The sequence below is a fragment of the Acomys minous genome (genome assembly GCF_964271855.1).
Source record: "Acomys minous genome assembly, chromosome: 3".
Lineage (NCBI taxonomy): Eukaryota > Metazoa > Chordata > Mammalia > Rodentia > Muridae > Acomys > Acomys minous.
This window is the reverse complement of record NC_140485.1, coordinates 96586581-96602008: the sequence shown is the minus strand read 5'-3', so window position 1 is coordinate 96602008 and position 15428 is coordinate 96586581. Positions and strand designations below refer to the sequence as shown.

Below are 15428 nucleotides of genomic sequence, written 5' to 3'. Positions count from 1 at the left end.
TTCCTGTAATTTTAAGTTTGACATTTCTTTTTAAAATTAATTTTTTTGGGTTTTGTTTGTTTGTTTGTTTTTTTGTTGAGATGGGGTTTCTTTGTGTAGTTTTGGCTGTCCTGGACTCGCTTTGTAGCCAGGCTGGCCTTGAATTGGTCCGCCTGCCTCTGTCTCTCCTGTGCTGGGATTAAAGGTGTGTGCCACCACGCCCAGCCCTTAAAATTAATTTTTAAAGATTTTGTTTATTCATATTTTTGTGTGTATGCATGTGTAATTACATGAGTTTATGTGTACCATGTGTGTGCTGGTGCCCAAGAAGTATCAGATTCCTTAACTGGAGTTGCAGGCACTGAGAGCTGCCTGATAGAGGTGCTGGAATCTGATTCTGCTTCCTCTGTGAGAGCAGTGAGTGCTCTGGACCACGGGGCCAGCTCTCCAGTCGCAAGTCTGATATTTCTTTATATAGAGAAAGGGGCTGTGTTATTAAATCTCATGTGGTTTATTTTTTCTATGATATTTAGTGATAGACTTTACTAATTGTCACAAAATAAGACCATTATAATAGAATGATAATTTTTAAAAATTTACTCATCTCTTGTATAATACATCCTAAATTATCCTCCCCACCCTGCACTCCTCCCAGCTGTCTTCTCCCTTCCTGGCTCTATTGCTCCTCCAGAAAAGGGCAGGCCTCCCTGAGCACGGAGTAACAACACGCAGTGAGACTAGCCACAAACCCTCATAGCAAGGTTGGACGGAACGGAAGAGGAAAAATCCAGGAGAAAAGGGTTCCCAGAGCAGGCAGAAGAGCCAGAGACACCCACACTCCACCAGTAGGAGTCCGCAAAACCCCGCGCTCAGCAGCCACAGCATGCGTGTCGAGAACCGAGCGCAGAACCGTGCGGCTCTGTGATGGCCACTTTACTCTGAGCCCTAGGAACCTGGTTTCTGTGCTTTCTTTCTTTTTCTAAGATACGTAATAATAGATTTTACTAATTGTCTCAAAAAATAAGATCATTATAATAGGATAATTATTTAAAGAAGGATACTTCCTTTCCTGTCTTACCCTTGCAATAAAGGCAGGGGCTAGCCATATATCTACTAAGGATTTTCTAAGTATTCTAATACTTAATTTTTACAATTCTGTGGGAAAAGTACTTCTGAAATCCCTATTCCATATCAGAAAACAGACAAAACTGTACTTTGGGTTTGAAGGCTTGCTGTTAGTTTCTCACTTTAATTTTGCAGCAAAGGTTTTTAGTTGGGCTATATCACTTATTGGAGCCTATACCTCTAAATTGTCAAGTACTTAAATAAGGTTTGCATAGTAATTGTTAAATAGCTGTTTATATTTTTCATATCCATTAGGTGTGTATGGAGATTAGCTTTATTAAGGAAAATGAGAAAACGTGCTGAGAGCAGCATGGCTTCTATGGGTGGAGTGCCAAGGACACCTCCCCCCCCCCCTTCTCTCACTTTCCCTTTCTGTCCTCCTCGCCCTCCATGGCCTTACTCTGTAGCCCTGGCTGACTTGGAACTTGCTGTGTAGACTAGGTTTGCCTGGAAACCACAGAGATCCCCCTGCCTCTGCGCCCCCCCCCCCCCGAGTGCTGGGATTAAAAGTGTGCAGCACCACTTTTACAGTTTTAAATGTAACTCTTATATTACATGTATATTACATTATATATGTATATATGTGTATATATATATATAACCTATAGCTCCGTGTTTCTGCCTTCTAACTGGGAATGTTCTATAAACTCTCAGTCATAAGAAAAAGCATGGTGGGGCTGGAGAGAGATGGCTCTTGATTAAGAGCACTGGCTGCTCTTCCAGAGGTCCTGAGTTCAATTCCCAGCAACCACATGGTGGCTCACAACCATCTATAATGAGATCTGGCGCCCTCTTCTGGAGTTCATGTGTATGTGCAGGCAGACTACTGAAAAATAAACAAATCTTAAAAAAAAAAAAGAAAAAGCATGGCGCAAAAAACTTCACAGAAACAAACAAACAAAACCAACCCCCCTGGCAGGAAGTCTGCAGGCTTGGATGTCTGGCCAGATTGTAAGTTAGTGAGTCTACTTTCCTCATCTGTTACTGCTTGGTTTTGCTAGTTGATTGGTAGAAGGTTAGCGCTATAAGGGAGCTGAGAATCAGACTAAGGACTGGTAACCTGGGGGCACTGTAGACAGCATTATTAGTTTAAGAGTAGAATTGTTCTTTCCTTCTTTCTCCCTTATATACCATACATTGCCCAGCTAAATATTTTCTGATATGGGAGTGTGTAATTGAAAGATTTGCATATGGAAATATTGGGAAGGAACATTTTACTTCCTATTCTAAAATTAGGGAGAATAAGGCAGGATTGGGTGCTAGAAAATAATTAAGGAACTTGTAGCTACATCATGAACTTGGGAATGTTTGCAGCAAGGCAAGAAGTTTAAGAATCAATTGGGTCATCATCTAAAGGCTCACTGAAGGACAGTGCCACATCACCAAATCACTGTGTAAAAGTTTTTTAGATTAATTTATATGTATGAGTGTTTTGCCTATATGGATATTTGTACTCCATGTAGATGCCTGACCTCCTAGGACGCCTAAAGAAGACATTAGAGCCCCTGCTCCTCACCAGCTGCAGGGTCTGGGAGAGTGGGCCCTGTGTCTCTCCTGGGCAGCACAGCAGAGCTGGCCCTCCTGGTGTGGGCACGGGTGAGCAAGACTGAGGCACGAGAGCAGGAGATGTGGCCCTGCGCTTTGCAAGCTGCAGCGTTGGATAAGCCAGCTGGGGCAGCTCTGCTGGTGTGAGTGCAGGAGAGCTGGTGGGCTGACCAGCTCATCTGCCACCCAGGCCCACCCCAACTTCAGCTCTATTTGTGGATTGTTGGGGTGTGTGAAAGGGCCATCCTCCAGATCCAGAGCTGCAGGATCTCCATGACACAGGCCAGCAACAGGATATCTGAGAGGAGTCCCAGTGAGGATCCAGGATTGATAGTGTTAGTAAAAGCCAGAGGCCTCCAACCAGACCAGTGGACATTTGCAAGTAATGATGTGTGTACAAAAGTGTGTCCTGTGTGATACTCTGTGACACCCTACAGCTTTCATGGTGATCTTTGGTTTGGTTTGGTTTTTTAATTTTCTTTTTGGCAGGGAGATTGTAAGGGCAGAGGGTGCCTATGAAGAGATGAGGAGATGTGTGGGATTGGGGTGCCTGATATGAAAATCACAAAGAATCAATGAAAAGTTAAAAAAAAAAATCAAACACTATAGAAAAAGGATGATAAGAACATCTGCTATACCAACACACATAAATTTTTTTTTGCAAAAATTCTGTGACATACATAAAAATAGAGCCCATTACCTTTTTGTTGTTGTTGTTGATGGAGTACATTTTGATCTAAAGTAATAAAGAAAAATTCCAACTCTAAAGTTAGTTGGACTATTTATTAATCATTCTAGGGTATGACACATTGTAAGATATAAGTTCTTAGTACTCTTAAAAACCTGAAATGTTTGCATCAAAGCGAGGCTAAAAAGTCAGGTCATCAGGCTGAAGAATTACGCTAAAGAGCATCTTAGTGCTTTTGGACTATTGTGAAAAAAAAAACAGTATAGAGTAAATGTCACAAAAACATCTATTTTGATACTTCTGTAGTCTAGAACCTCCAGTATCAGGGCAGTGACAGACTCTGTACCTGCTGTGGGCCCCATTCCCTTGTCGTGGATGGTTGGCCATCCTTTTCTTGTACCTCCTTCTATGACTGAAAAGATGCTAGGAATAGTGCGCTCTCTCTCTCTCTCTCTCTCTCTCTCTCTCTCTCTCTCTCTCTCTCTCAAGAAGGGAGCACATGTGAACATATTTGCACATTTATCACACATATAAACACACATACATACAAAAATCATGAAGTCAGATCAGAAACCTTAATGCCTAGGGAAGAGAAGTCAGTGTGCGTGCCCACACACACACACACACACACACACACACTATGCTGCCTCTCAGTTCTGGCCTGCAGTACTGGGATGTCTTGCTTCCTCGGTGACTCTGCTTGGATATTTACAAATGTGTGTGTGCATCCACATTCCAGCCAGGGTTCCCAGGTGACAGGCAGGGCAGCTGTGACGACTGTCATTGGGTTTCTGTACACACAGTGCAGTAGCTGGGTGGGAATGGAGTAGCCAGTGAAGGGATTCTTTCTGTTGTTTTCTCTGTTGGTCCCCCGCTGGGGCAGCCTATCATTAGGAAGCTGAGTGGAATGCTTACAACTTTTGGTATACATGAAAAAGCTTTTTTTTTTAAAGTTATGAAATGGAACTGATAAAATGTAAATTAGCTGGTAATTAACTCTTAGAAAAGCTTTGAAATATCCATGAATAAAGCGGTTCAAATTTTCATAATTTATAACCTTAAACTTATTGTGTTAATTTTCATATGCCAAAAGTAGAGAAGGTCACGGCCTTAGATGGTAATTTTAAGAGTCTTTTGTAAATGAAGTTTGCATTTGCTATAAAAAAAAAGTGGAAACGTATCTAGCCATGTTATGATTGTTTTGTTATATCATTTTATGTTTCGGTGAGTCTAGATTTCCTCAGCTACGTGTCCAGCGTTGTGAAAGTATAGATTTATGGAACTAGATATATAACTCAGGATTTTACCCTTTCTGTGAGAGGATTAGATTTCTGTGAAAAAGCCTCTAAAAACAGATATCTTTTTAAATAGAAGACTCACCCCCCCCCCCCCGGCCCCCCCAGAGTATCTCTGTGTAGCCTGTCCTGGGCTCGCTTTGTAGACCAGGCTGGCCTCGAACTCACAGAGATCCACCTGCCTCTGCCTCCCGAGTGCTGGGATTAAAGGTGTGCTCCACCATGCCTGGTTTAGAAGACATTTTTTAACAGGATATTCTGTTATAATGTTTTAAAATAAAAAGCTTGACATAGATTTTAGAGTAGAACTAAAGAAATTTTATGTGATTTATTTTGAACAAAATATCTTTTTTGATTGCTTTTTTTTTGGAGGAGGGTGTCTTTCAAAACTCTATGTAACCCTGGCTGTCCTGGACTCACTTTGTAGATCAGGCTGACCTCAAACTCTGCCTCCCTGTGTCTCCCAAGTGCTGGGATTAAAGATGTGTGCCACCACACTAAGTGGTTGCTTTTTTCTTAAAAACAAATTGTAATCTTCTTAAAAACAATGGTAGAATTGAAGATTGAATATATATAATTCCTTACTAAAATAAGAATTTCCTGTCCTGTATAGTCATGGTTAACATTTTTCAGTTATATAATATATTTGCCTTCTTTAGCAAAATAAGTACTGTTCCTAATTATTTTCCTTCCTTTCTTCCTTTTTTTTTTTTTTTTTTTTTTTGACATACAGTTTCTCTATGTAGCCTGGCTATCTTGAACTGCTCTGTAGACTAGGCTGGCCTTGAACTCATAGAAATCTGACTGCCTCTGCTTCTCAGTAAAGGCATGCACTACCACTCAGCTTCCTGGTGATTTTTACAGTGAAAAAGGAGGTTTGTAAGGGTAGGGATGCAGTTTGTTCTTATTTAGGAGGATTTGGGGAACTGGTTTCATACCAGTACACAGGGCAACATTTTTCATTCTCTAAGATATGAAAAGGTACTGGGAACCAGCCAGCAAGTGAACCTCTAGTTCTCTTAGTATCTCTGTCTGTCTTTATAATAAATAGGCTGACATAAGTCTCTTAAGTTACATGCATGGATACACCTCTTGAAGCATATTTGAACCTGTGTTTCCCATTAGAAGGCCAAGTGCTAAAGTTTGGTATTGTAAGGTGATTTAAGCACCTGCCCTTGCTGTTAGTGGAAAAGAGATGAAGCTGTCTTGGCATCTGAGTTTTGTTCAAAGGCTGGCCAGTTTCATGTCAGCTTAATACAACAAGCCAGAGTCATTTTTGGAAGAGGAAACATCTTTTGAGAAAATGCTCTGTCTTAGTCAGTGTTCTCTTGCTGTGAAGAAACACCATGACCATGGCAAGTCTTATAAAGGAAAGGATTTAGTTGAGGCTGGCTCACAGTTTCAGAGGTTTAGTCCATTGTCATCATGGTGGGAAGCATGGCGGTGTGCAGGCGGACATGGTGCTGGAGGGGGAGCTGAGAGCTCTCCATCAGGATCTGCAGGCAGCAGGAAGACAGACTACTCCCTCCAGTGACACACTTCCCCAAGAAGGCCACACCCCCTAATCCTTTCAGAATGTGCTCCGCTCTGGTGGCTGAGTATTCAGATCTTGGGGGCCAAGTACTCCAAGCCTATGGGGTCCATTCTCATCCAGACCACTCGTGCCCCACCAGGCTGGCTGTGGGCAAGCTGCGTTGAGTTTCCTCCTTTGATGGTTGATGTGGAGGACCCAGCTCACTGTGGGTAGTTTTAGCCCTGGGCCAGAGAATGCCATGAGGAGCAAACCAGAAAGTAGAATTTCCTCCATGCTTCTGCATCAGTTTTGCTTCCAGGTTCCTGCCTTGATTTCCTGCCCTGACTTCTCTTAGTTCTGGGCTGTGATGTGGAAATGTAAGCTAAAGTAAATCATTTTCCTCCATGTTGCTTTTGGCCATAATGTTTTATAACAGAAACAGAAACTCTTAACACAGTGACTGAAGTGACAAAAATGAGCAAGAACAGTTTGACTGTATAGACAGTGGCTTTGCTCATCACTGTGTGTGTCGTGGTGAGGGAAGATGCGGTGGTGCGAGAACCCAGTTACAATGGACCTGAAACCTCCTCACTTACCCCAGCCCAGGGGCGTCGGCGGGGAGCAGCACCTTTAGGCACCCATGTGGTTCTTTAGATTCTTGCTCTCTGTTTTTAACTGGAACTTACTTATTTAAAAAACTATTTTAAAAATTTATGTGTATGGCTGTTTTATCTACATGTATGTCTATGTACCATTTGTGTGCCTGGTGCCCATGGAGGCCAGGTGTCAAATCTCTTGGAACTTGAGTTATAGGCAGCTGTAAGCCAACATGTGAGTGCTGGAGACCCTCAGGCCCTCTGCAAGAGCAAAAATGATCTTAATTGCTGAGCCAGCTCTCCAGGACCCTTGCCTGGTCTGGAATCCCCTATATTAGACTGGCTGGCCTCAAACTTACAGAGATCTTGCCTGTCACTGCATGTGCAGTGCTAGGATTATATGCATGTGCCATCACATATGGCTCCCTATTTTTGTTTTTTTGTTTTTGTTTTTCGAGACAGGGTTTCTCTGTGTAGCCTTGGCCATCCTGGACTCACTTTGTAGACCAGGCTGGCCTCGAACTCACAGTGATCCGCCCGCCTCTGCCTCCCAAGTGCTGGGGTTAAAGGCGTGTGCCACCACGCCCGGCGGCTCCCTATTTTTTAATGTTACTTTTGCTTGATCAGTTTTGAAACAAAGTGTGCTAGTGAAATAACTCCAGGGTTAAAAAAACCAAATCTGATGTGCATGAGAAGGGTTTAGTTTAGGGCTTGGATTTAAATAAGCCGCAATGGTGGCAATAATGATTGTTGGCAGTGATCTTTTCTAATTGTAAACACTAATCAATTGTTATTTTTTATTTTTATTTTATTTTTTTGTTTTTTTGTTTTTGAGATAGGGAGCTATAGAGATGAAGTTTTGTTTGCTTGTTTTTTGTTTTTTGTTTTGTTTTTGAGACAGGGTCTCTGTAGCCTTGGCTGGGCTGGCCTGGAACACATAGACCAAGGCTGGCCTTGAGCTCCTAGAGATCCCCGTGCCTCTGCCTCCCAAGTGCTGGGATTAAAGCGTGCACTGCTTTGCTCAGCATCCCTCCGTCTTTTCATAAGCTTTACTTTTATTTTAAAGGTACAGTCCATTGTGAAAGGTGACAAGGGGCTGGGGCTTAAAGCAGTGTGCTCTCCTTTCTCTGAAGTTGAATTTGCTAGTATTGTGGGAGATGCATTATGGGTATCTGGTAAATACTTGTTTTAATTTGTTGTTTGTTTTTAAATGAGTAGGTTCTAGCTACGTAGCTTGCATAGACCTTGCCCCTCGGTTGGCCCATAACTTGACGCAGTCTGCCTGTTCTGCCTCTTATGTGCTGGATCACAGGTGGGCAGCTCCATGCCTGGCACATTGAGACAGATGCCTTTCAGACTGATATTGGTATTGTCTCTGAATGCTCTATTAGTTTGAGGATATACTTATTACAGTAGAAAATACACCTGTCGCCTCCATTGATACCAGTTAGTAGATACTGGGTACTGTTTTCTGTGACTTTTTGCATAGCAACATTTTTATGCATATATAAGTCTTTAGCCACTCAGGTGACTGGGTTTGGCTGTGTAGAGCTACAGAGCTCAGGACTGCTTGTCGCCAGTTTCTATGGGGAGAAACACTCACGTGGTTATACGCACTTGCTTATGGATTTTGGTGTTTGATTGAACCCAGTGCCTTGCACATGGTAAACATACTCTGCCACCCAGCTGTACCTATAGTGGGGATGGATTGAGAGTTAAATCCTGTATAGCTGAGAGTGGCTTAAATTTTCTATCCTTCTGCTTTCGCCTAGTTGGGATTGAATTAAAGTCTTAATAATACTAGGCTACATCTTGTCTCTTCATATTTCGTGATGGTGACAGGCAGGCTCTTCAGGCCTTTCAGGTGCTTGGGGTCTATAAAAACTAGAATAGAGACTGGGAAAAGTTAGACAAAGTGCAGGGCCTATGGCAACCAAGAAGAATAGAAACAGTGTACCCAAGCAGTGTGAGTTTGGAGCTTGTTCTGTCACTATAAGAAAAAAGAGGAGGGAAATTAGAAAGCTCCAGGGTAGACTAGGGGCTATGGTGGGCAGCTGCTAGGGTGTCATATGTTAATAAGGGCTGGAGCCATAAAGCTCCAGTCAGTAGCTGTGTTAAGTGGAGACTGCCAGTGGACAAGGTGGTCTAATTGGTTTGGAAAGCCCACAGTGGGGTGTTTACACAACAATGCACAGGCCAGCAGAAAGCTTAGCGTGATTGACACAGCCTCACTCATTGTTCAGTGTGTTTCTGGTGAAGGTGCTCACATAACCACAGTTAGAGAATGCACCGTCAGGATGAGATGGCGTCTTAGCAGATACCAACAGGAATTAGGCTGGATTTGGAAAGCATGAAGCATAAATTTCAGCTTTATAAGCTCTTGGCACCCTGAGCATGTCTGGTCATCTACAAGTTTGACTCTGTTGTTTTTCTTAGAAGAATGTTTTAATTGATTGGAAATTCTACACCTTGTAGATTGTAGTGATACATAATTTTCTGAGGGGGTGGATGATCTGCTTTCTGGTGAGTTTGCCAAACCATTTTATATTTCTTATATTTAAAAAAAAAAAAAACAACCCAGATACATAAGCCTATTTTTACTTGTGGTTTCAGTCTTGAGACATTTCCAGGTGGGTTCATTTGAGTGTTTTCTTGGTTAGCCTTTAAAAATTATCCCCCATTCCCACCCAATAGTACATCTGTTTTTCTTTGTGTTGGACACTGAACTTGGGGCTACCTGCATCACATAACAGGCATGTGGTGAGCCACTGAATTATGTACCCAGCCCCAAGATTCTTAAAAGTTAAAGGTTTTTCAACTTAATGAGCCTATCGTGTTATTAAATTAAATATATTTTAGTACTTTATGGCATTCTTGTTTGTTTTTGTCAGTTTTTGCATTCTAATTCTTTGTTAATTTATGTGAAATGCTGCCTATTTTATTATGTTTCTAGAAATCTTAAGCTATCTTTTGTTCTCAGCACATTGAGAAGGGGCCTGAGAAGCCGGGCATGGTGGCGCATGCCTTTCATCCCAGCACTTGGGAGGCAGAGGCAGGTGAATCGCTGTGAGTTCGAGGCCAGCCTGGTCTACAAAGTGAGTCTAGGACAGCCAAGGCTACACAGAGAAACCCTGTCTCAGAAAACAAAACAAAACACAAAACAAAACAAAAACAAAAACAAAAAAAAAAGAGAGAAGGGGCCTGAGGAGGGCGGTCAGACAGAGCACATGATACGGTACATGACAGAGCACATAATACGGTACATGACAGAGCACATGATAGAGCACATGATAGAGCACATGATTAATAGAGTACATGGCAGAGCACATGATGGGTCTTAGGACAGCTTTGGGAGGTGATTTGTTTCCTCTACCACATGAATCCCAAGAGTCAAACTTAGGTCCTCAGGCCTGGCAGCTTGTGCTTTTACTTGCTGAGCCATCTTACCGCTTTATAAAGTTAGATGTTTTTAATCCAGTGGGAAAATAGGCTAAAGACACCTGTGCACTCATTGACCATGAGAAGTTGAGCCTTCACCCCTGTTGACGAGTGTTCATGGTACTGTAAGGTCCTCTGCCTGTGAGATGCACGAGCGTAGCAGTGACACAAAGCATGCACTCCTAACCACCCGATGCCTGAGAGGATTTAAGGCCTGACCCATGAGATGGAAGCCATCTGACACTGCTCGGATGGTCAAGAACCTATGACTAGATTGGCCATGGACCTAAGGGAAAACTGAATCCTAGTGCTGTCTGCTAACGGAGCACAGCAGCAAGCGGCTCCCAACAGCATCCTGCTGTACTCAGATCAGGCCTTGCTCGGCCACCATCAGAGAAGCTTCTTCCTGCAGCAGGTGGGAGCAAATACAGAGACCATAGCTGGACAGTGTGCAGAGAATGGGAGACCTTGGACACTCAGTACTAAACGGGGTGTCTCCATCATTATCTCCTCCCCTCATGGCTCGGCGGACCTTTGAAAGAGGAGGGAGAAAGAGTGTAAGAACCAGAGATGATGGAGGACACCAAAGAAACAAGGCCTTGTAAGCACAGCACTACTCCAGTCCACAGGGACTCACAGAGACTGTGGCAGCATGCGCAGAGCCTATGCAAGTCTGAACCTGATGGGGTTGCAGTGTTGTGTGGAAACGAACACAGGCCCCCATCCTTATTGGGGTGTGTCAAGGGCTCTAGTTATAGTGAAAAAGTTGGTATATTCATCAAGGTTAACCAAGAATATTTTGAACATAGTATAAAAAGAATGCTTATGTTTGTTAGTTTTATATCAATTTGACACAAGCTGGAATCATTTGGCAAAAGGGAACCTCAATTGAGAAATATCTTCATAAGCTTTGCCTATAGGCATAATGCTGCGGTGCATTTTCTTAGGTAATGATTGTCGTGGGAGGGCCCAGCTCCTGGGGCTGATGACACCCCTGGATAGGTGGTTCTGCGTAGTGTAAGAAAGCAGGCTAAAGCCTGGCGTGGTGGCGCATGCCTGTACTCCCAGCACTCTAGGAGGCAGAAGCAGGTGGATCTCTGTGTTCAAGGACAACCTGGTCTACAGGGTGAGTCCAGGACAGCCAAGGCTACACACAGAAACCCTGTCTCCGAAAACAAACAAACCAACCCACCCCCAGGCCCCCAAAAGCAAGCAAACAGGCTGAGCAATCCAGAAAGCTTTTTTCATGACATCTGCGTCAGTTCCTGCCTGGAGTTCCTGCCCTGGCTTCCCGCAGTGATGGGGTGTGACCTGAGAGCTGTGAGAAGGGAGTAACTCACTCTCCCTCCCCTAGTTTCTTTCAGAGCATCAGAAACTAAGACAGTGTGACGCAGAAGTGTGCGGGACTAGGTGGCAGAGGCCTGTAACTTCAGATATTTGGGAGGCCAAGGCAGGAAGATAGAAGGTCTGAGCCTCCCTGGGTTACAGAGTAGCAGTTCAAGGTCAGTCTGAGCAACTTCTGGTACCAAAGCTTGGTGATAGGGTATGTGCCTGGTAACTCTGAGGCTTTAGGTTCAAACCCTGGGACTGTATGTATGTAGAAAGATGTAGAAAGCAAAGAAACCTAAGTAATACATACAAAACCTTTGTGCATGCATAAGGATGGCTCAGTGATTAACAGTCTGAAGCTCTTACAGAGGACCTGGGTTCAGTGCCCAGCACCCACATGGCAGCTCACAGCTGTCACTCCTGCCCCAGGGATCTGGTCTTCTTCTGACCTCTTTGGGTACTTTGCTTACATGGTGTATTTACATACATGCAGTCTAAACCCTCATACACATAAAATAAAAGATAAATCTTGAGAAAAATGTAAAATTGGCTTAAAAATTATGTCTGTATATCTGTGTATGCATATGTGCGTGTGTGCTGGCGCTGAGCATCTTGTGCCCTTGCTCGCTCTCCATCTCGGTTCTTGAGATAAAGTCTTTCACGAATGCCTTTGACTAGACTGGATGTTACCATACGGTGCCCTTCCCCAAATAAATAAATAATATGAGAAAGAAAGCTCTTCTACACATAACATGTAGTAAATACCCTGACAATAGCAAAACCACTGCAATGTGTGGCCTTTTTCCGTCCCAAGTCTCTGTCAGACTCTGAGTCTGAGTAGTTTATTCTTCGTAGGCAAAGTTCATATTGGAGTTATCTAGCATTTTTCTCTCACGGGATTATAGATTTGCTTGCTACAAATGAAAATACACATCCTTCCTAACAGAGAAAATAGAACTTTAAGCTGCTAGCTCATAACATTCTTCTTTTTCTTTTTTGAAACAGCCTTGGCTGTCCTGAAACTCCTGCTGTAGACAGGCTGGCCTCGAACTCAGAGATCTGCCTGCTTCTGCCTCCTGAGTGCTGGGATTGTAGGCGTGCGCCACCACCACCACGTGGCTTTTGAAACAGTTTTGTAACTTTCCCATTATGCTGCCTGTCTAGGGTTTCTATTACTGTGATAAAACACAACAAGAAACAGCTTGGGATGGAAAGGGTTTGTTTTGCTTACACTCTCATGTCTCAGCCCATAATGGAAGGCAGTCAGGACAGGAGCTGGAGCAGGGAAGGCGCCTGGAGGCAGAAGCTAGTGCCGAGGCCCTGGGGGTGCTACTTACTGCCTTGCTGTTCATGGCTGACGGCGCCCAGGACCTGCAGCCCTGCCACATCAGCCCTTCGTCAGGAAAGTACACAGCAGGCTTGCCAGCCAGTCTGGTGGACACATTTCCTCAGTTGAGGTTCCCCTTCCCCCCAAGGACTGTCCTGTGTCAAGTTGACAGAGACTAACCAGCAGACTGACTTGAGGACACCCCCTCCTGTCCCCCAGGGCATTTAAATTAGGTCCAGAATATTTTCATACCTTACCTGCTTTGCTTTTTTTCTTTCTTTTCTTTTTTGTTTTGTTTTTCCAGACAGGGTTTCTCTGTGTAGTCTTGGCTGTCCTGGACTCACTTTGTAGACCAGCCTGGCCTCGAACTCACAGTAATCCGCCTGCGTCTGTCTCCCGAGTGCTGGGATTAAAGGCGTGCGCCACCACACCGGGCTTAGACCTCACCTGTCATGGCTTCCCGTCTAACCAGTCCCTCTCCCCTTTGCTTTGGGTTTGAGTTGACCTGCTGAGATGCCTCAGGGTTTCCTAGGCCGTAAGGCATGGCGCTTCAGTCCTCTGTCTCTGGATAGGAGGGTCTGATAACTAATCTGTTTATTCCTCATCAGCTGGCACGGATTGATCTCTGCAGGTACACTCCTACTCTCTTATAAAGCATCTCTTAATGCTTTGTTTTCTAAGTAAGGAGGCTACGAGAAGCAGTGTTGCTGTGCAACTCTGACATGGTTGTTTTGGCTGCATTGTGAATACTAGGATTATCTTTTTTCAGTCAGATGGAGTCACTGACTGTTCTTTGAAGCTACTGGTATTTAAAAATGATACCAAAGAGGGTTCCCATAGCAATACCATACCCACTTATTTTTTGGCAAACACTGCATCTTTTTACAAGTTAGATGGAGAAAGAGAAGTGTTCTTTGAGTTTATTTATAAAAACCAAGCCAGTTTAGCATTTTGGTCTTTTTATCTTTCAAGAGATAAAGGAGAAGACTGTTAGATTAAGCAAAAATTAATGAAAAAAAGTTTTTAAATGAAAGTTTTAAAATATTTTTTTTTAAAGTTAGCCTCTAGTGTCTCTTCCTCCCTCTTCCCTTTACCCCCCTTTCTTCTCCTTGGTTTTTCAAGACAGGGTTTCTCTGTGTATCCCTGGCTGTCCTGGGGCTCACTCTGTAGGCGAGGCCGGCCTCAAACTCAGAAACTCACCTGCCTCTGCTGAGATTAAAGGCATGTGTCACCACTGCCCAGGTGTGTGTTTTATTCTTATGTAAAAGTTTATTTTTTTAAGAATGAGAAAAAAGATTTCGTTTTATGAGTGTTCTGCCTGCATGTATAGTGTGCCCCATCTGTGTTCCTGGTGCCTACAGATATCAGAAGAGGGCACTGATACCCCTGGAACTGTGCAGTTATAGACAGTTGTGAGCCACCATTTGGGTGCTGGCAAATTGCACCCTGGTCATCTGGTTGAGCAGCCAGTGTTCTTAACACTGAGCCATCTCTCCAGCCATACAAGTTTATTTTTGAGTGAGTGAATGAATGATTGAATCTAGAAGGTTTGCTTTCTAGCTGGTCTGCTAAGCCCTGGATTTGTATTAAACGAACGTTTCCTGTCTCATAATTAGACATGAAAAGTTTAAATAAATAAAAAACTAAAAATTAAACCTAAAGCCACGTCTAACCTGAAAATACTTGCACAACTAACATTATTTAGACAGAGAGGTTATATTTAGGAATGTGTGTGTATACACATATGAATACAGTCAATGAGAGAAGAGTGCTCAGACATGCTTAGAGACTGCAGCAGTGATGCCCGCATGCTATCTTGGTGATGATTTCCCAGCTCTTTTAGGCTGAGTGAGATTTTGTGTAGTATGGTTAGGTTGAGTGAGGAAGGGAGGCCTACTAATGCGGACAGTGTGCTTTATAGTGAACTTGCCTCTTACTCTCTGTCTTTAGTAATACTGAAATTCATTTCAACATTTGATTTGTGTTTTTTTTAAGTACCAATAACATTATTAATCTGATACATTCTTCTATTTAGTTTTTAAAAAAAGATTTATTTATTTATTGTGTATACCGTGTTCTGCCTGCACGTGTGCCTGTAGGCCAGAAAAGGGCATCGGATCTCATTATAGATGGTTGTGAACCATCATGTAGTTTCTGGGAATTGAACTCAGGACCTTTGGAAGAGCAGCCAGTGCTCTTAACCTCTGAGCCATCTCTCCAGCCCTCTTCTATTTAGTTTTATTCTCTAAATTGGACTTAATGTTTGGTTAACTCAGACTTTTGAGGTTTCCAGTATTTTAAAAGCAAGCCTAACCCCATGTTTTCTAGTTTGGTTCATTTTCCTTGTTGCTGTGTGAATATTTTTTCAATTTTAAGATTTATTTATTATTATGTGCACAGTATTTTGTCTGCATGTATACTTGCAGGGCAGAAGAGGGCACCAGATCTCATTATAGATGGTTGTGAGCCATCATGTGGTTGCTGGGAATTGAACTCAGGACCTTTGGAAGAGCAGTCAGTGCTCTTAACCTCTGAGCCATCTCTCCAGCCTCTGCTGTGTGAATTTTTAAAGCAACACATTCAAATACATCTT

General features: G+C 43.1%; 1 protein-coding gene across 1 annotated transcript in view; it reads left to right on the top strand.

Annotated features, from left to right (window-relative positions):
- Positions 1-15428, top strand: part of CDK19 (cyclin dependent kinase 19) — a 129997-nt gene that overhangs the window by 39188 nt on the left and 75381 nt on the right. The window lies entirely within an intron of this gene.